The sequence below is a fragment of the Arachis hypogaea genome, chromosome 6 (assembly GCF_003086295.3).
Source record: "Arachis hypogaea cultivar Tifrunner chromosome 6, arahy.Tifrunner.gnm2.J5K5, whole genome shotgun sequence".
Classification (NCBI taxonomy): domain Eukaryota; kingdom Viridiplantae; phylum Streptophyta; class Magnoliopsida; order Fabales; family Fabaceae; genus Arachis; species Arachis hypogaea.
The window spans coordinates 74,141,397-74,162,832 of record NC_092041.1 but is presented as its reverse complement, the minus strand read 5'-3'; the positions used below and the strand labels follow the sequence as shown (position 1 = coordinate 74,162,832).

General features: G+C 39.7%; 1 non-coding gene across 1 annotated transcript; it reads left to right on the top strand.

Annotated features, from left to right (window-relative positions):
* Positions 1-20,647: 20,647 nt before the first annotated feature.
* Positions 20,648-20,751, top strand: LOC112700000 (small nucleolar RNA R71). Its single transcript, XR_003152928.1, has one exon. It is a non-coding gene; the product is annotated as a small nucleolar RNA R71 (small nucleolar RNA).
* The last annotated feature ends 685 nt before the right edge of the window (positions 20,752-21,436 follow it).

Sequence of the window (21,436 nt, the reverse complement as noted above, 5' to 3'; positions counted from 1 at the left end):
ATCAAGACATCCCCCTTGAAGAATGTGGAGGATCAATCAAGGAATGTAGTGAGGAGGAGGACATGGAGCTTAAAATAGAAGGAGTGGAGTTAAAGCTTGAGTCACAAGAGGAGGAAGACAAGACAATTGAACCGGAAGAGGTAAATGGAGAATTGGGGGAAATTGATCAAGAAGTGGATTTCATCATCAATGATTTTTTGTCCACCTTGGTCAATCCTCTTAATGATCTTGATGAACCTATTTCCTTTGAGTTTGAGAGAGATATGGAAGTAGACTCCACACAACCTCCTACTTTTGGAATGAATGATAGTAGAGAAATCTTAGAGGAGGTTAGTGAGGAAGAACTAGAAAAGGATGGTGAGGAAGAGGTAGACACCCAAGAAGTGAAAGCATTCATGCAAGAGCCCAAAAGAATGACTCCAATCCAAGAGCAAATTGAGTGGGTAACAATATCATCAATGAGTTTCATAGGCCCACATTAATTTGCTATCTTGGAAACGGATCACCAACTTAAGATACTTCTTGAAGTGTTCAACAATGAAGAAATGCGTGTTGGTTGCCAAAGGAGTTCAAGACTCACCAAGGAAGCCAAATCAAGAGGAGGAATTCAAAAGTGGTGCAAGGTCTAATTAGGAGGATTCCAAGATGTATTTGGATGCTTTAAGTGTAGTTTGAGAGTTTGCTCATCTGAATGCAAGCATAAAGATCAACAAGAGGGTGAGAGGATGACTAGAATATGGGATCTTGGAGGACATTTGAAGTGCAAACTTAGTTGAGGATTCAACGAGGAATGGAAACATAAGCCACCCTAACAAGAGTCTCCCAAAAAAAAAATCCAACTTAAGGACAAAGGACTTTAAATAAAAGTACTAGGTAGGAGACACCCCACCATAGTAATATCCTTCTAACTCCTCTCTTCTTTTAGCTTTTGCTTATTGAATTTTGTTTAGTTAACTTAATTTGATTGGATTCTAGACTTAATTTAGTTGCATTTTAGTTAGATCATGTGTTTTTGAAGAATGTTATATTTTGGGGGTTGAAAACATTTGATTGATATCATGGTTGGCGCCTTAGAGGCATTAAAATTTTGCAGAAATAGAGTATTGTGCGTACGCACACTTCCCCTAGTTTTCGACATTTGTGCATACGCACACTTGTTTTCACCCCTTCTGCCGGGAGCCTTTACAATATCTTGTGCGTTCGCACCCCAACACCTTTTCATTCTGTGCGTACGCACAGCTCGTGTGCATACGCACACATGATCTTTTCTCTTTAAAAAAGATAGAGTTTTGCTTTCTATGCCTGTGCACCACGTTGTGCGTCTGCACACTCGCTTACACCTCTTCTGTTGGGAGCACTCGCACGCCCTTGTGCATCCACATCCCCTATATTTCACCTCTTGTGCATACGCACGGACCTATGTGCGTACACATAGGCATCGATCTGGGCAGCAATTAGAAAGAAACCCAGTCATGCCAGAACGCTTCCCCAACTCTCTTTCTTCTTCGTTCTGGCCAAAACCCACCCTACCCACCCTTCTTCCAACGACCACCACCGCCGGCGCTGCAGCTGCCACGCCGCCCTGCCCCACTTCTTTCTTTCTTTCCTCTTCTTCTTTCTTCTCGCTTTCTTTCTTCAACCGTAAGCCACCCTCTTCTTCATCCTCAGGCCGCCGGCATCTTCTCCGACGAAGCTCAACCGCTGTGAGCTCTACAGTGGCCACCACTAGTGCTACTACCACATCTTCTTCTATTCCATTCTTCAACTTTGCAATTTTCAGGTTTTAATCTTCTTTGTTTTCTTTATTTTCTTGTTTCATTTTCATTTTCTTTATTTAATTTTTTGTAATGTAGCTTAGGTTTTGCTTAATTGGTTGTTGTTGAGTTGCAAGTGTTCAATTTCTTATTTATGGGTTGTTAATGCTTTAATTTTTGCTTGAATTTGATGAATATGTGCATTGCATGCCATGTGTTTGATAAAATGCCTGAATGAACTTTTTGTTTAATGCATGTGTTGTAGCTATCATATGTGTTGGACTATATCCTCGTTTGTCATTCGATTCAAGAATGGTGTACTTTTGCATGATTATGATGCTATTTTGGATTGAAATTTCAATAATGTACTTGTTTGTTGCTTTGAGTTGCTAGCACCAAATTGACATGAAACTTGACATTTGATTTCTTATTTGGTGAAATTTTTAACTAGTGCATATTGAATTTAATCAAGTGAATTGAATTACTTGTTCATCATGATTTTCATATCAATTTAATCATAACAAGGTCCTGGTTTCTTTCTAATGCTTCGCATTTGTTTGAGTTGACTTGACTTGATTCTTATCAAGCTTGTCACTTTTCGTAACAAGCACATTCTCTACATAATTATTTCATTATTCTTGAGGATGAAAAAGTAGCATTCTTTTGATTATGAAATTGGTTATTGTTTGTTGTGCTATTTTATATCAATCTTGCGCTTTCACTTGCACAATTCCAATATCCAATTTTTTTATAAATTCAATTAACTCTTGTTGTGATCGCCTAAGCTTGCTTGTCTTTAATTGATGCTCATACATTGCTTGCATCTTAGGCCTTTTAATTGATGAATTCATGCTTACTTTTTGATTGTGTGGATACCATTTTAACCGGCCGTCGTGTGTATTCTAACTGCGTGCATAATTGGAATACGCACCCGGCTTATTTTTATCATACCACACCACTATGCACTCTTCCTCAATAAACGCTTGTTTGTTATTCTTTTGGTTCCAACTATACACGATATTTGCTTCCTCCTTTGCTTTTTTTTGCTACTTGCCTTATAATTCTTAATTATACTCTATTCATTCTTTTTGAAGATGAGTCATAAAGCAAGGAGCCGGGAGAGGAGGAGGACGCCGAGGATGGAGATACCGAACCTGCATTGGAATTGGCAATTTTACTACAGCACGAACCCCCGCATCTGCCAGCTGAAGATGGAGTGCTTTAGAGCCATTCTCCCCGGATTGTATTTATGCACAGAGGACCGTGCAACGCTTAAGTGTGGGGGAGGATTCACCACTTTTGGAGTGTAAAATTTTTTTTCCAAACACTTTGCACTTTATTTTTGTTTTCTTTTATTATGTCTCTTGTAGATATTTGGAGTACTTTTGACTATTACATTGTATTTTCTTCTAGTACATATATCATAGAGTATTCATAGTTTATTTCTAGCTATTGCATTTGGCATTTTTGCTTTTGCATGGTATATAGTTTATAGATAGAAGTTGTGATTGGATGTTGTGAATAGCATAATGCCTAGTTCAATTTTGCCCTAATTGTGCATATTGGTTTTTGGATATTGGAAATTAGGAAAAGAACTAGAAAATTTTGAAATTGCATCCATCACAACATACATACATACATAGAAAATAATTTTGGTGAAAAATAACAAAGATTTTCAAGAATTTTGTTTTTAGGGCATTCTATTGAACTGATTTGGGAAATCCTTTTTAAACTTGCTTGAACGATTTTTGAGAAACATAGAAGAGAGATATAACAAAATACCTTGTGAGTTGTTGAGCCTATATTGAGTGGTTACACATTCTAACCACAATTTTTGTTCATTGTGTGCTATGCTCCTTCTATGATTGTGATCTTGATTTTGCTTGATTCTTTATTTCCAATAGTTGATTTCTGAATACATTGAGCATGATTGAGGCCATTATTGAATTTAAGCTCACTAACCCATATGGACATACCCTTGCATCTATTATTGTTAACCCTTTTGAGCCTTATTTACCCCATTATTTTTTACACTACCACATTGACGTTAGAATTTTTGCTAGTAAAAAATTTTGTAAAAATATAGTCGCATTGTGAGTATAGATTCTAAACCAACAGAAAATCCCTTCGTACAAATATTTTGGTTGTCACAAGTAACAAAACCCAATAAATTTATAAACCGAAGTATTCAAACCTCGGGTCGTCTTCTCAAGGAATTGCAAGGAAGTATGATTTATTATTGGTTATGGAAAAACAGCGTTTGGGTTTGAAAAAGATTTTAAGCAAGAGAAATAGATTGCAAGAATTAATAAATTAATAACTAATAAAACTCTTGGCAAGGTATGAAAACTGGAAGTCCTATCCCAGTTATCCTTATCAATTATGATGAGAATTGGATTTTTCTCCCACTAAGTTAACCTCTAACTATGAAGGTAAGTCAAGTGGATGGAATAAGTTTGGTTCCTCAGGTCCTAGTCTTTCCTTGGAAAAGGCTAGAGTTATTGGAACTCGAGTTAATTCTTGAAGAATTCCAATTTTCAGTCGACAATGAGTTTGACAACTCAAGAGTTACCAATTAATCAATTAAAGCCAAGAATATAAAAAGCTAAATAAAAATCATAGATCTGAAAATACCTCAAATTATATTATTTAAGAAAATCCTAACAAGAATGGTGCATAAGCCAAATAGGCAACATAAGTAATACAAGCATCAAAGTATCTGAAAGTAAAAGAGAAATACAAAGTAAAAGGAATATTGAACCTGATATGAAGATGAGATAAATCCTAATCCTAATAGAAATCCGAATCCTAAATTCTAAGAGAGAGGAGAGAGCCTCTCTCTCTAAAACCTACATCTAAACTATGAAAAGTGAAAATTACTCTCTATCTGATTGTCATCATCCGCATGAATGCATTCCCTCACTTCATAACTTCTAATATGTGCCTTTTGGATTTGGATCTGGGCCAAAAGGGCCCAAAAATTGCTAGAAACGAGATTTGTAAATTCTGCAGATCGCGCACGTCACGTGTCCGCGTGGGTCATGCGGTTGCATCATCTGGAGTGTTGCTCTTCCACGCGGTCGCGTCAGTCATGCGCCCGCGTCAGTTGTATTTCGCAAGTCACGCGTTCACCTCATTCATGCGCTCGCGTCAATTCTCTTTTGTGCGAACCACGTGTTCGTGTCGTCCATGCGGACGCGTCACTGCCAGTTGCTCTAAAACTCCCATTTGTGCTTTCCTTCCATTTTTGTATGTTTCCTTTCCATCCTTTAAATCCTTCCTGCCCTATAAAACCTGAAAGTACTCAACACACAAATCACGACATCAAATGATAATAAAGGATGATTAAATTTGATTATTTTAAAGCATAAGGAACATATTTTCTCATATATCACATAATAAGGAAGGGAAAGTGAAAGCATGCAATTTACACGAATAAGTAGGTGAAGGGTTGAATAAATCACTTAAATTGAGCTCAATATACATCATAAAATATGGGTTTATCACACATCACAACCTTAAGCGAAAAACTATGAATTATCTTGATTTGCATCCTTGATTAGCTTACGTTGAGAAGTGTGTTATATTTAAGTGTGGGAGAATTTTAGAAGAACATTGGTTGAAAGAACAAAAGTGTTTTGGGTATGCATTAAAAAAATTTTTGAAAATGGATGCATTCATGTTTGAATTCTAAGGGCATATGTATTTGAATTTTTTTAAAAAAAGGACAATAAAAAAAGTATAATTAATTAATGCATATGAGAACTGAAAGAAAATCAATGCATGAATGAGTGAGAAAGAAAATGATGGGAAGTTAGGTTGCATATTTTTGTGATTTGGGTGATATAGGATGAGTTAGATACTTAAACTAATTAAGGATTCAATCTTTTAGTCCACTTAGCCATATCTATCCCACCTTAACCCTAACCCCATTACAACCTAAAGAAGCCCTCATGATACTTGCATACATGCATCAATTATTTGTTGATTGTTAAATGAAAAGCAAAATCTTGAAAGTATGATCAGAGGAGGATTGAGTGATTAAACCTTAGACACTAAGCGTTGAGAGTGTATACACATCCAGTGAGGGTTCAAATATGGCCTCAATCCTATCTTGGTATGTATCTGTATTCTATATTGGACATATAGATTAAAGCAAAGTAAAGAACACCAGAATAAAAAAGAAGGGCGAAGCACACAGGAATAAAAATTATGGTCTGAATGTAACCATACAATTAAGCTCAAAACTCACAGGCTGTGTGTTCTCAAGCTCATAAATCATATATCAGTTATGTATGTCATGCAAGTAGAATTTAAGAGTTTCCATTATTCTCAATGTAAAATATATTGGATGGCTTTAAAGTTTTAGTGTTCCTCCTTGATGAAATGTTGTTAACTAACTAACATGTAATGCTATATATACAAGGGGTGTAGATTGATTCTGTTAAAGTCTCTAGCTTACTTCCTTTTTATTTTCAATCAAATCAACTACCATATGCTAAAAAGGGTAAACTATACTAATTAATCCACTTAATATATAACTAGTAAACTAAGGTGTAAATCGAGATAAAATGTCCAAGATATTATACAGCCCAAAGTGCGTAATGCAAAAATACAGTCAAAACAAAAGAAAGAAAAATGTGCAAAAATACAAAAAATAGCTAAAATAAGATAAGAGTCTGTAGTGGTTCACCAAAATAAATAGATGCCAGAGATGGTGACCTCCCCACACTTAAATAATAGCATCGTCCTCGATGCTTAGTCAAGCAGGGTGTGACGAAGTGCCATCTCCAGAAGGATGGGCTGCCGCTGTCTCGATGGTATGCTGAGGGTCTGCAGTCGCTGTGAGGATCGGAGGAGTGGTCTGCTGAAGCGGGGCTCTGTCCGTAGAGGAACCTCCAGATCTATAGTCTATAGCTAGTGGTGCTCCTCATGATGTGGTGCAGTGTGGCCGGGACCTCCCTGCTCAGCCTGGGTAGGTGCCTCCTCCTCGTGATCGCTCACCTCCTCCTCAGATATGTCGGAGGGCGTGTCGGGCTCGGAGGAAATGTCACCACCAGAGCGGATCATCAGCTTGAGGTGCTCATAGCGTCGCTTGTGGTGATGCTCAGACCTCTCAAAAAGTCGCCTGGTGCGACGGTCAGATCTCTCAAACTGCTGCTGGTGATGGCGCTCCATCTGATCTAGGCGGTCAAAGAGTCGGTGCACCAGACGGTAGATGGGCTCAAGAGCATGTGGGGGTGCAGTGGGTTGTGCTGGGCCAGTAGAAGCAGAAGGGGTAGCTGAAGAAGTGGCTGCCTCAGTAGTGTTAGTGAGAAATGGAGGGTGGTAGCCGAAAGCCAGGAACTTACGACTGTGAGGGATGATCTTTCGGCACTCTACGGCAGGGGGCTTTTCATCAACAGCCTCCCAAGGTACCTCAGCTCGGCGACCCAACTAGGTAATCAGGTAACGAAAAGAGAGGGTGCCTCTAACATGGACCTTGGCCATGTAATGCCAGATGAAGCGAGGTAGACAAAGGTCCTTACTCGTCATCACACACCAGATAAGGGTAATCATAGCAGCTGGCACCTCCGTCTCATGAGTGCTCGGCATCACACAGTTGCTCAGAATCTGTTGCTATAGTCGAGTCTCATCATTCAGATATATAAGCCTGATTCCCATTGGTACCAATGTGCTTGTGCCTATGACCCAAGGAACAGTAGGATCAAGAGTGATGTCCTTCTTTACTGCATCCCAATCAAACCTCATGAATCTCATATCTTCCTCAGCTTTCTGGTAACCATCTGGCTGATCTGATTTAGGTGGAAGATGGAGGATTTCTTCAATTGCTTCCTCAGTAACCAGAACCGGTTTGCCTCTGAGCTGTACTGCATCCAGGGAAGATAGAAAGTAGTTACTATAGAATTCTCTAACCCAGGATGAGTTGACCTCTGTTAGGTTCCTCTCCAAGAAGAACTAGCCTCTCTGTTTGATCTAATATAAGGTGTACTGTTGGAGTTCTTCTGGAATTTTGAGGGTCCTTTCCAGGTGTAGGTTCCTGGCGGTGGCAAAGGTTGGGTATTTCAGCTCACAGTATTTGTTTGCAAATTTTATCGGGTCAGTTGAAGGTACCAACTGATCAGCCTTTTCCTGCAGGGTAAAGTTCTTCTCCTGCCAGGAATCATCATGTAAGATGCCAAGGATGGAACCAGAGGATTCACCTCTTTTCCGTTTGCCAGTGGTGACTTTGCCCTTTCCCTTGTCTTGAAAGTTAGACATCCTAAAAAACAGAATTTCCAAGATATAATTGAGGAGTAAAAGCAGGAGAACAAGTAGGCAAATAACAAGATAGGCAGTAAGTGGCAAAGGAGCAGTAGAAGAATAAAATCAGTGAAGGAAATGTATATGTTGGATTGTGTTGGAGTTGAAAAGCGGAGATGAGAATTCATAGTCCAAAATATGTTAGAAGTGGAAAGCTTGGTAAATAGAAAAACAATAATCATGCCATAAGTGAAATTAATTGAAAGGAGTAGTGAAAAGGTAAAGTGGGAAGTTAGAAAGTTAAAAATCAATGAGTTAGTAAAAAGGAAGTCAAAGTAAATGGCATGAAGATTGGTTTCTAAGTAACAAGAATTTCACAATTTTAAGCAACAGTTAACTCATATTCAAGCAGGAATAACAGGGTATTGATGATGATTCATATAGATATAGGAGTAGTAAAAATTAAAATCACATCAACAAGAATTCAAATTATTGACTAGGAAATAAAAAATAAGAAGAATGCAGGCCCGTGCATTCAAGAATAGGTTTGGTATTCGTGGAGCAGTTCAAAATGAGAATTGCCAAAACCAATACTTGAATGTAAAAGGAAAAGTAATTTGCAGAAAATTGGACAGCATTCCGGCTAAAATTGGACGTTCCCAGGAAATTGATATCAAGAAAACCAGGTCATATGAGATTAACAAATGCTGCAAACAGTCACAAACAGTAGGAATAGTAAAGAATAGTCTAGCAGCATAAACATAGCAGATGAATAGTATGAAAAACACATCCAGAATAAAATTACAGAACAGATAAACAGGTAACAGGAACGATGCAATTATCAGGCCTAAATCCACTAACCATATCCTAGCTACCTAACCACCTAGAATCCACTACAAACATGCATCTCTATCTAGCCTATGCGAAACAAAAATTGAAAAACGAACTAATGAGTCGCAAGGAAGAATCGCCGTATGGCGGAACCTGGTGCGTAAAGAGCAGTGAGATGGAGCAGAGATGAGGGCAAATGGGTGATGATGCGGCGGCACTAGGTGAAGCACGGCGGCACGGCGGTGGGGCAGTGGCCGTCGGAGGTAGGCTGCGGTGGGGGGTAGTGGAGGAGAGTGAGAGAGGGGGAGAAGAAGGAGGAAAGAAGAGAGGGTTGGGTGTCATGGCGGGTCTAGGTGGTCGGGGGTGGCGTGGCGGCTGTCTTGGTGGTCGGAGGTGGTGGCTGGGGTGGTTGAGAGAGAGAGTTGCAGAGGTTAGAGAGAGAAGGGGTTGGGGTTTGGGTTGCACGAAGGTTAGGGTTCGCGTGACTTAGGGTTAGTGATCGCGAATCCACGCGGACGCGTGGGGGATGCGATCGGTGAGTAGGGTGAAATAGGGTTGATGCGGATGCGTGGTTGATGCAATCGCGTGGGCTGAGTATAAGATAGGTGACGCGGACGCGTGAAGCATGCGAATGCGTCGCTGATATTTGTGCTAGACGCATGATTCCAGTGTCGTTTCAGCGCAACTCTTTGTTTTCTTTGGGGGTCATAATATCCACGCGATGCGATCACGTCGCTCACGCTTTCGCGTGGTGTGGGTGTTATGTAAGTGACGCGTTCGCGACAGAGACGCGTACGCGTGGGTTGTTTGGTGCTACACGCACCGTAGCCGCACGATTCCAGCCCAACTTTCTGGGCGTTGAATCTTTACGTCGATATCCAGATCACACTTCGCGTGGGTGATGCGGACGCGTAGAAGGCCTTTTTTGCAACTGACGCGATCGCGTGGGGCACGTGGTCACGTGGAACAATTGTGTTAAAGGCACGCCTCCAACCTTGCTTCAGCGTGACTCTCTGTTCACTTTCCTTTTCTTTTAATGCACTTGTGACGCGGACGCGTCAGCGACGCTGTGCGTCACGTGCTCTCTTTTTTTTTATTCTGCAGTATGCAAAATGCAAAATGCAGTAAATGTCATGCAAAAATTCAGGTTCTCAAAATTCAAAAACAGAGCAAAATAGAGGGGGAACGATCATACCATGGTGGCTTGTGCTTGAATTCGTCCAGAAATCTCCACCAATGTTTGGAATGCCAGCATCCTCCAGGGTCCCAAACAAGGTACGTAAAGCCCTTAGGTGAGTTCAAACAGGCTTGCAGGCTCCCAGAGTGTTGAATGGTAGAAAAGATTCCAAGATCCCAAACTCTACTTTTACACCCGTTTTTGTCTTGATCTGCATTTTTCCATCCGGGTGATGAGTGATCTGAATCCTCACTGCAGTGACCAAACAGCTTTTGAGTTCCTTCCAATTGAGCTTGACACCAATTCTTGCACCTCAAATTGAAGTGTGAAACCTCAGTGAACCTTGCATACCAGCTCTGAGTGCGAGTCATTTTCCGTTTGCTTTTAAAGTCGCAAAGAGCTCTAAGCTGGCCATCTGTCTCAAGCAAACCATATTCAAGTGGAAAATTGAAGATAAAGGTCAAGGATTTTACCCACTTGAAGTTTGTGTTGGGTGGTAATGGCCTTGGGATCAATGTTTTCAGTGGTTCTGCAAGCTCTACTCCCTTGTGGTCTTCTGTGAATTCCTCCACTTCTTGGCAATTTTCTTCCAATTCAACCATGTCTTGACCAAAGTCATCGATATCTTTTTTCATCACTTGAGTCATAATTGGGAGGTTGAGAAAAGTCGACCTCTGCATCATCTTCGTATTCACTTGGGGAAGATTCTTCTGTCTCAAGGAATTCACTTGCGGATGCAATTTCATTATTAAGAGAACTTGAGTGGTGACTATCATCATTAGGAAAACTTGAGTCTTTGGTAATTCCGTCTAATTCTTCATAAGATACCTGCCTTGGGGGTTGTGCACTATCCTCCTTAGCATTAATTGTAACGTCTTCGATGAAATTCTCCACAACTCTGGATTCCTACAGAGGTTTAGCATCTCCTAAAACCTCAACCAACTCTTCTTCTTCTACAATGACAGCGTCCTCTACTTGTTCTAGTACGAAGTTATGCTCTATACTGTCCACTGGAGTTTCTAGTGTCTTCTTCGTGCTGCGTTCTTCATTAGATTCTCCACATGAAGCCATGGGAGATTGTTGAGTGTCTAAACATCTAGAAGATAATTGATTTATTGCTTGCTCCAGTTGATGAAAGGTTGCATTAAATTGGTTTACTGATTCTTCAAAGCGAACCTGTGATTCTTGGCTTGATGGATATGGACATGGTGCATAGGGGAGTGGTAGTTCTTGGGAGTAATTGGATTGGCGTTGGGGCGGATAAGGATTATATGGTGGCGAATGGTGAGAAGAAGCTTGTGAGCGTGGTGGTTCGAAGCTATGTTGAAAGGATGGTCTCTGGGCATAGGGTGGGGCTTGTTGGTAGCTACAAGGGGATCCACCAAATCTATCAGTTGGGTATGCATTGTAGAATGGTCTTTTTTTTCCATGATATCTAGGAGGTTGTTGTTGCCTAAAGGGGTGATCAGATCCTCTTGGCTCTATCCATCTTTGATTGCTTTGATCGTGATGCATAGTCCTGTTATAGCTTCCATTTCTTGCAACAAAAGTAGAACCAAACTCAAAGCGAGAGGGGTGAGAATTCATAGTAGCTATCAGAAATAAAGGGGGGAGAGAGAAAAAAAAAACAAATAAACAAGTAAAAGAAAAATATTTACAATAACCAATAATAAGGCACACGTTTGCAATTCCCCGGCAACGGTGCCATTTTGACGTTAGGATTTTTGCTAGTAAAGAATTTTGTAAAAATATAGTCGCGTTGTGAGTATAGATTCTAAACCAACAAAAAATTCCTTTGTACAAACATTTTGGTTGTCACAAGTAACAAAACCCAATAAATTTATAAACCGAAGTATTCAAACCTCGGGTCGTCTTCTCAAGGAATTGCAAAGAAGTATGATTTATTATTGGTTATGGAAAAACAGCGTTTGGGTTTGAAAAAGGTTTTAAGCAAGAGAAATAGATTGCAAGAATTAATAAATTAATAACTAATAAAACTCTTGGCAAGGTATGAAAACTGGAAGTCTTATCCCAGTTATCCTTATCAATTGTGATGAGAATTGGATTTTTCTCCCACTAAGTTAACCTCTAACTATGAAGGTAAGTCAAGTGGATGGAATAAGTTTGGTTCCTCAGGTCCTAGTCTTTCCTTGGAAAATACTAGAGTTATTGGAACTCGAGTTAATTCTTGAAGAATTCCAATTTTCAGTCGACAATGAGTTTGACAACTCAAGAGTTACCAATTAATCAATTAAAGCCAAGAATATAAAAAGCTAAATAAAAATCATAGATCTGAAAATACCTCAAATTATATTATTTAAGAAAATCCTAACATGAATGGTGCATAAGCCAAATAGGCAACATAAGTAATACAAGCATCAAAGTATCTAAAAGTAAAAGAGAAATACAAAGTAAAAGGAATATTGAACCTGATATGAAGATGAGATAAATCCTAATCCTAATAGAAATCCGAATCCTAAATTCTAAGAGAGAGGAGAGAGCCTCTCTCTCTCTAAAAACTACATCTAAACTATGAAAAGTGAAAATTACTCTCTATCTGATTGTCATCATCCGCATGAATGCATTCCCTCACTTCATAACTTCTAATCTGTGCCTCTTGGATTTGGATCTGGGCCAGAAGGGCCTAAAAATCACAGGAAACAAGATCTGCAAATTCTGCAGATCGCGCACGTCACGCGACCGCGTGCTCTTCCACATGGTCGCGTTAGTCATGCGCCTGCGTCAGTTGTATTTCGCAAGTCACGCATTCGCCTCATCCATGCGCTCGCGTCGATTCTCTTTTGTGTGAACCACGCGTTCGCGTCGTCCATGCAGACGCGTCACTGCTAGTTGCTCCAAAACTCCCATTTGTGCTTTCCTTCCATTTTTGTATGTTTCCTTTCCATCCTTTAAATCATTCCTGCCTTATAAAACCTGAAAGTACTCAACACACAAATCACGGCATCGAATGGTAATAAAGGATAATTAAATTTGATTATTTTAAAGCATAAGGAACATATTTTCTCATATATCATATAATATGGAAGGGAAAGTGAAACCATGTAATTTACATAAATAAGTAGGTGAAGGGTTTAATAAATCACTTAAACTGAGCTCAATATACATCATAAAATATGGGTTTATCACACATCACAACCTTAAGCGAAAAACTATGAATTACCTTGATTTGCATCCTTGATTAGCTTACGTTGAGAAGTGTGTTACATTTAAGTGTGGGAGAATTTTAGAGGATCATTGGTAGAAAGAACAAAAGTGTTTTGGGTATGCATTAAAAAATTTTTGAAAATGGATGCATTCATGTTTGAATTCTAAGGGCATATGTATTTGAATTTTTTAAAAAAAAGGACAATAGTTTCCCAAAGAAAAAAGAAAAAAAGTATAATTAATTAATGTATATGAGAACTGAAAGAAAATCAATGCATGAATGAGTGAGAAAGAAAATGATGGGAAGTTATGTAGCATATTTTTGTGATTTGGGTTATATAGGATGAGTTGGATACTTAAACTAATTAAGGATTCAATCTTTAGTCCACTTAGCCATATCTATCCCACCTTAACCTTAACCCCATTACAACCCAAAGAAGCCCTCATGATACTTGCATACATGCATCAATTATTTGTTGATTGTTAGATGAAAAGCAAAATTTTGGAAGTATGATCAGAGGAGAATTGAGTGATTAAACTTTAGACACTAAGCGTTGAGAGTGTATACACATCTGGTGAGGGTTCAATTACTCAATTCTATGTATCCACACCTCTTATTATATATTCTTGCAAGTTACTTCAATTTGAAAACTTGAATCAATTCATTAGATTGTGATCGCATTTGCAATATTTCTTTTCTTCTAGCCCTATATGTTCATATACTTGCTTGGAAGTTGGTTGTTTGTTTTTACCAAATCAATAGAAAACTATAGTATAGATAGATATAGATAGTATTTAGTATACTTGCAGGCATATAGATAGTTGCATTTAATAAGTTGTTTACCCTTCGATCCTTCTCCTTGTTTGTGTTTAGCATGAGGACATGCTCTCTGGTGGATGAAATTGTGATCATCAATAATGGCTCCAAAGACTTGGTGCTCTCAAACGTGAATCACACTTTATCACAACTCCACACAACTAACCAGTAAGTGTACTGGGTCGTCCAAGTAATACCTTACGTGAGTAAGGGTCGATCCCTCAGAGATTGTTGGTATGAAGCAAGCTATGGTCATCTTCTAAATCTCAGTCAGGCAGATAATAATTGATTATGGGAAATATAAAGAGATACTTGCTTAAATAATAAAGGATAGAAATACTTATGTAAATTAATGGTGGGAATTTCAGATAAGCGTATGGAGATGCTTGTCCCTGTTGAATCTCTGCTTTCCTACTGCTTTTATCCAATTTTATCACTCCCTTCTATGGCAAGCTGTATGTAGGGCATCATCGTTGTCAATGGCTACATCCCATCCTCTCAGTGAAAATGGTCCAAATGCTCTGTCACAGCACGGCTAATCATCTGTCGGTTCTCAATCAGGTTGGAGTAGAATCCAGTGATTCTTTTGCATCTATCACTAACGCCCAGCCTTGAAGAGTTTGAAGCTCGTCACAATCCTTCAATCCCGGAATCCTACTCGGAATACCACAGACAAGGTTAGACTTTCTGGATTCCCATGAATGCCGCTATCAATTCTAGCTTATACCACGAAGATTCTGATTAAGGAATCCAAGAGATATGTGCCCGGCCTAAGGTAGAACGGAAGTGGTTGTCAGTCACGTGCGTTCATAGGTGAGAATGTTGATGAGTGTCACGGATCATCACATTCATCAAATTAAAGTGCAACGAATATCTTAGAACAGGAATAAATCGAATTAGATAGAATATAATAGTAATTGCATTGAAACTTGAGGTACAGCAGAGCTCCACACCCTTAATCTATGATGTGTAGAAACTCCACCGTTAAAAATACATAAGTGAAAGGTTCAGGCATGGCCGAATGGCCAGCCCCCATGATCTGAGAACTAAACGTCCCAAGACTGAATAATACAATCCCCAGATGTCTAATACAATAGTAAACTATCCTATTTATACTAAACTAGCTACTAGGGTTTACAAGAGTAAGTAATTGATGCATAAATCCACTTCCAGGGCCCACTTGGTGTATGTTTGGGCTGAGCTTGATCTATCCACGAGCTGAGGCTTCTTTTGGAGTTGAACGCCAGGTTGTAACGTGTTTTGGGCATTCAACTCCGGTTCGTGACGTGTTTCTGGCGTTTGACTCCAGACAGCAGCATGGAACTGGCGTTGAGCGCCAGTTTACGTCATCTAATCTCGAACAAAGTATGGACTATTATATATTTCTGGAAAGCTCTGGATGTCTAATTTCCAACACCATTGAAAGCGCGCCATTTGGAGTTCTGTAGCTCCAGAAAATCTATTTTGAGTGCAGGGAGGTCAGATTCCAACAGCATCAGCAGTCCTTTGTCAGCCTCCTTATCAGAGTTTTGCTCAGGTCCCTCAATTTCAGCCAGAAATTACCTGAAATCACAGAAAAACACACAAACTCATAGTAAAGTCCAGAAATGTGAATTTATCATAAAAACTAATGAAAACATCCCTAAAAGTAACTAGATCATACTAAAAACTACTTAAAAACAATGCCAAAAAGCGTATAAATTATCCGCTCATCAGAACACCAAACTTAAATTGTTGCTTGTCCCCAAGCAACTGAAAATCAATTAGGATAAAAAGAAGAGAATATACTATAAATTCCAAAATATCAATGAATATTAATTCTAATTAGATGAGCGGGACTTGTAGCTTTTTGCTTCTGAACAGTTTTGGCATCTCACTTTCTCCTTTGAAGTTTAGAATGATTGGCTTCTCTACGAACTTAGAATTTCGGATAGTGTTATTGATTCTCCTAGTTAAGTATGTTGATTCTTGAACACAGCTACTTTTATGAGTCTTGGCCATGGCCCTAAGCACTTTGTTTTCCAGTATTACCACCGGATACATAAATGCCACAGACACATGACTGGGTGAACCTTTTCAGATTGTGACTCAGCTTTGCTAGAGTCCCCAGTTAGAGGTGTCCAGAGCTCTTAAGCACACTCTTTTTGCTTTGGATCACGACTTTAACCACTCAGTCTCAAGCTTTTCACTTGGACATGCATGCCACAAGCACATGGTTAGGGACAGCTTTGATTTAGCCGCTTAGGCCTGGATTTTATTTCCTTGGGCCCTCCTATCCATTGATGCTCAAAGCCTTGGATCCTTTTTACCCTTGCCTTTTGGTTTTAAGGGCTAATGTCTTTTTTTGCTTGCTTTTTCTTTTTCTTTCTATTTTTTTTCGCCAAATTTTTTTTTCACAAGCTTTTGCTTTTTCACTGCTTTTTCTTGCTTCAAGAATCAATTTCATTATTTTTCAGATTATCAATAGCATTTCTCTTTGTTCATCATTCTTTCAAGAGCCAACAATTTTAACATTCATAAACAACAAGATCAAAAATATGCACTGTTCAAGCATTCATTCAAAAAACAAAAAGCATTGTCACCACATCAATATAATTAAACTAAATTCAAGGATAAATTCGAAATTAATGTACTTCTTGTTCTTTTTGAATTTAAAAACATTTTTTTTCATTTAAGAAAGGTGAAGGATTCATGGAATTATTCATAGCCTTAAGACATAGTTACTAAACACTAATGATCATGAAGTAGAGACACAAATATAGATGACATAATAAACATAAAAACCTAAAAACAGAAAAAAATAAGAACAAAGAATGAGTCAACCTTAGTAGCATCTTCTTCTTGAAGGACCAATGATGTCCTTAAGCTCTTCTATGTCCCTTCCTTGCCTTTGTTGCTCCTCCCTCACTGCTCTTTGATCTTCTCTAATTTCATGGAAAATGATGGAGTGCTCTTGATGTTCCACCCTTAATTGATCCACATTGTAACTCAAATCTTCTAAGGAAGTGTTGAGTTGTTCCCCATAGTTGTTGGGAGGAAAGTGCATCCCTTGAGGTATCTCCGGGATTTCTTGGTGATGAGCTTCCTCATGCGTCTCTTGGGTTCCATGAGTGGGCTCTCTTGTTTGCTCCATCCTTTTCTTAGTGATGGGCTTGTCCTCCTCAATGAGGATGTCTCCTTTTATGATAACTCCAGCTGAGTAACATAGATGGCAAAAAAGATGAGGAAAAGCTAGCCTTGCCAAAGTAGAGGACTTATCGGTTATTTTGTAGAATTCATGGGAGATGACTTCATGAACTTCTACTTCCTCTCCAATCATGATGTTATGAATCATGATGGCCCGATCCACAGTAACTTCAAATCGATTGCTAGTGGGGATGATGGAGCGTTGAATGAACTCCAACCATCCTCTAGCCACAGGCTTGAGGTCCAGTCTTCTTAGTTGAACCGGCTTGCCTTTGGAGTCTCTTTTCCATTGAGCTCCTTCCACACATATGTCCATAAGGACTTGGTCCAACCTTTGATTAAAGTTGACCCTTCTAGTGTAGGGGCATACATTTCCTTGCATCATGGGTAAGTTGAACGCCAACCTCACATTTTCTGGACTAAAATCTAAGTATTTCCCCCGAACCATTGTAAGATAGTTCTTTGGATTTGGGTTCATACTTTGATCATGGTTCCTAGTGATCCATGCATTGGCATAGAACTCTTGAACCATTAAAATCCCGACTTGTTGCATGGGGTTGGTTAGAACTTCCCAACCTCTTCTTTGGATCTCATGTTGGATCTCCGGATACTCATTTTTCTTGAGCTTGAAAGGGACCTCAGGGATCACCTTCTTCTTGGCCACAACCTCATAGAAGTGGTCTTGATGGGCTTTGGAGATGAATCTTTCCATCTCCCATGACTCGGAGGTGGAAGCTTTTGTCTTCCCTTTCCCTTTTCTAGAGGATTCTCCAGCCTTGGGTGCCATCAATGGTTATGGAAAAACAAAAAGCTTATGCTTTTACCATACCAAACTTAAAATATTGCTCACCCTCGAGCAAGAGAAGAAAGAAGAGAAGAAGAAGAAGAAGAAAATAAGGAGGAGAAGGGGAGGTGTAGGTTTCGGCCAAGGTAGAGAAGAGGGGGTTGTGTTGTGTGAGAATGAAGTAGAATGGAGGGGTATATATAAGGAGGGGGAAGAAGGTAGGTTCGGCCATTTAGGATGGGTTTGGGTGGGAAAGATTTTTGAATTTTGAAGGTAGGTGGGGTTTATAGGGAAGAGTGGAGGGATGTGAGTGGTGATGGGGGTAATTGGGATGAGAGATTGAGGTGATTGGTGAAGGGTTTTGGGGAAGATTGTTTATTGGAAAGAGAGAATAAATGTTGAGAAGAGGGGAGAATATGTTAGGTGGGGATCCTGTGGGGTCCACAGATCCTGAGATGATCCTGTGGGGTCCACAGATCCTGAGGTGTCAAGGAGTTACATCCCTGCACCAATTAGGCATGTAAAATGCCTTAGCATACCATTCTGGCGTTTAAACGCCGAAGTGATGCACGTTCTGGGCGTTCAACGCCCATGTGGAGCATGTTTCTGGCGTTGAACGCCAGTTCCATGCTTGTTACTGGCGTTCAGCGCCAGCTTTCCTCAGGGCACATTCCTGACGTTCAAACGCCAGGATGTTGCTTGTTTCTGGCATTTAGCGCCAGATCCATGCTCTATTCTGGTGTTGAACGCCAGCCAGATGCACCTTACTAGCGTTTAAACGCCAGTAAGTCCTTCCTCCAGGGTGTGATTTTTCCTCTGCTGTTTTTGATTCTGTTTTTAATTTTAATATTTTTTTCGTGACTCCTCATGATCATGAACCTACTAAAACACAAAATAACAATAAAATAAAAAGAAAATTAGATAAATAAAAATTGGATTGCCTCCCAACAAGCGCTCTTTTAATGTCACTAGCTTGACAGTGGGCTCTCATGGAGCCTTAGAGAAGATCAGAGCATGATGAAGGTTTCCCAACACCAAACTTAGAGTTTGAATGTGGGGTTTTCTCAACACCAACTTAGAGTTTGGTTGTGGCCTCCAACACCAAACTTAGAGTTTGATTGTGGGGGCTCTTTTGGACTCTGTACTAAGAGAAGCTTTGCATGCTTACTCTCTTTTGTTACAGAGGGATGGCCGTGTGCCTTAAACACAAGGTAGTCCCCATTCAATTGAAGGACTAATTCTCCTCTGTTAACATCTATTACAGCACCTGCTGTGGCTAGGAAAGGTCTTCCAAGGATGATGCATTCATCCTCTTCCTTCCTAGTGTCTAGGATTATGAAATCAGTAGGGATGTAAAGGCCTTCAACCTTCACTAACATGTCCTCTACTAATCCATAAGCTTGTCTTACTGACTTGTCTGCCAATTATAATGAGAATAAGGCAGGCTGTACCTCAATGATCCCTAGTTTCTCCATTACAGAGAGTGGCATAAGATTTATGCCTGACCCCAGGTCACACAGAGCTTTTTCAAAGGTCATGGTGCCATGGTACAGGGTATTAAGAATTTGCCAGGATCTTGTCTCTTTTGAGGTAAGATTTTCTGAACCCATGTATCTCGTTCACTAATGAGCAAGGGAGGTTCACCTTCCCAAGTCTCATTACCAAACAACTTGGCATTCAGCTCCATGATAGCTCCTTGATATTGAGCAACTTGCTCTCCAGTCATAACTTCATCCTCTTCTGAGGAAGAATAGTCTTCAGAGCTCATGAATGGCTGAAGGAGATTTAGTGGAATCTCTATGTTCTTTATATGAGCCTCAGATTCCTTTAGGTCCTCAATAGGTAACTCCTTCTTGCTTGAGAGACGTCCCAGGAGGTCTTCCTCACTAGGATTCTCGTCCTTCTCCTCCCTTGTGCATTCGGCCATATTGATTACATCAATGGCCTTGCACTCTCCCTTTGGATTCTCTTCTGTATTGCTTGGGAGAATACTAGGAGGGGTTTCAGTGATTTTCTTACTCAGCTGGCCCACTTGTGCCTCCAAATTTCTAATGGAGGATCTTGTTTCATTCATGAAACTTAAAGTGGCCTTAGACAGATCAGAGACTATGTTTGATAAGTTAGAGGGGCTCTGTTCAGAATTCTCTGTCTGTTGCTGAGAAGATGATGGAAAAGGCTTGTTATTGCTTAGCCTGTTTCTTCCACCATTATTAAAGCCTTGTTGAGGCTTTTGTTAATCCTTCCATGAGAAATTTGGATGATTTCTCCATGATGAATTATAGGTGTTCCCAGAAGGTTCACCCATGTAATTTACCTCTGTTATTGCAGGGTTCTCAGGATCATAAGCTTCTTCAGAAGCTGCCTCTTTAGTACTATTGGATGTATTTTGCCATCCATTTAGACTTTGAGAGATCATGTTGACTTGCTGAGTCAACACTTTGTTCTGAGCCAATATGGCATTCAGAGCATCAATTTCAAGAACTCCCTTCCTCTAAGGCGTCTCACTATTCATGGAATTCCTCTCAGAAGTGTACATGAATTGGTTATTTGCAACCATGTCAATAAGTTATTGAGCTTCTGCAGGCGTTTTCTTTAGGTGGATAGATCCACCTGCAGAATGGTCCAATGACATTTTGGAAAACTCAGATAGACCATAATAGAATATATCTAATATGGTCCATTCTGAAAACATGTCAGAAGGACACTTTTTGGTCATCTGCTTGTATCTTTCCCAAGCTTCATAGAGGGATTCACCATCTTTTTGCTTGAAGGTCTGAACATCCATTCTAAGCTTGCTCAACTTTTGAGGAGGAAAGAATTTATCCAAGAAGGCCATGACCAGCTTATCCCAGGAGTCCAGGCTATCTTTAGGTTATGAGTCCAACCATGTTCTAGCTCTGTCTCTTACAGCAAAAGGGAAAAGCATGAGTCTGTAGACTTCAAGATCTACTCCATTCGTCTTTACAGTCTCATAAATCTGCAAGAACTCAGTTAAAAACTGGTAAGGATCTTCAGATGGAAGTCCATGAAACTTGCAGTTCTGTTGCATTAGAGCAACTAATTGAGGTTTCAGCTCAAAATTGTTTGCTCCAATGGCCGGAATGGAGATGCTTCTTCCATCAAATTTGGAATTTGGTTTAGTGAAATCACCAAGCATCCTCCTTGCATTATTATTGTTGGGTTCGGCTGCCATCTCCTTTTCTTGTTCGAAATTTTCAGAAAGGTTGTCTCTGTATTGTTGTAATTTAGCTTCTCTTAATTTCCTCTTTAGAGTCCTTTCAGGTTCAGGATCAACTTCCACAAGAATGCCTTTTTCCTTGTTCCTACTCATATAGGAAAGAAGAGAACAAGAAAAGAAAGAGGAATCCTCTATGTCACAGTAAAGAGGTTCCTTATTGTTAGTAGAAGAAGAAAGGGAATAAAGGAAGGAGAGGGATGAATAGTCTGTATAAAGAGTAAGGATAGGGGAGGTGATAAGA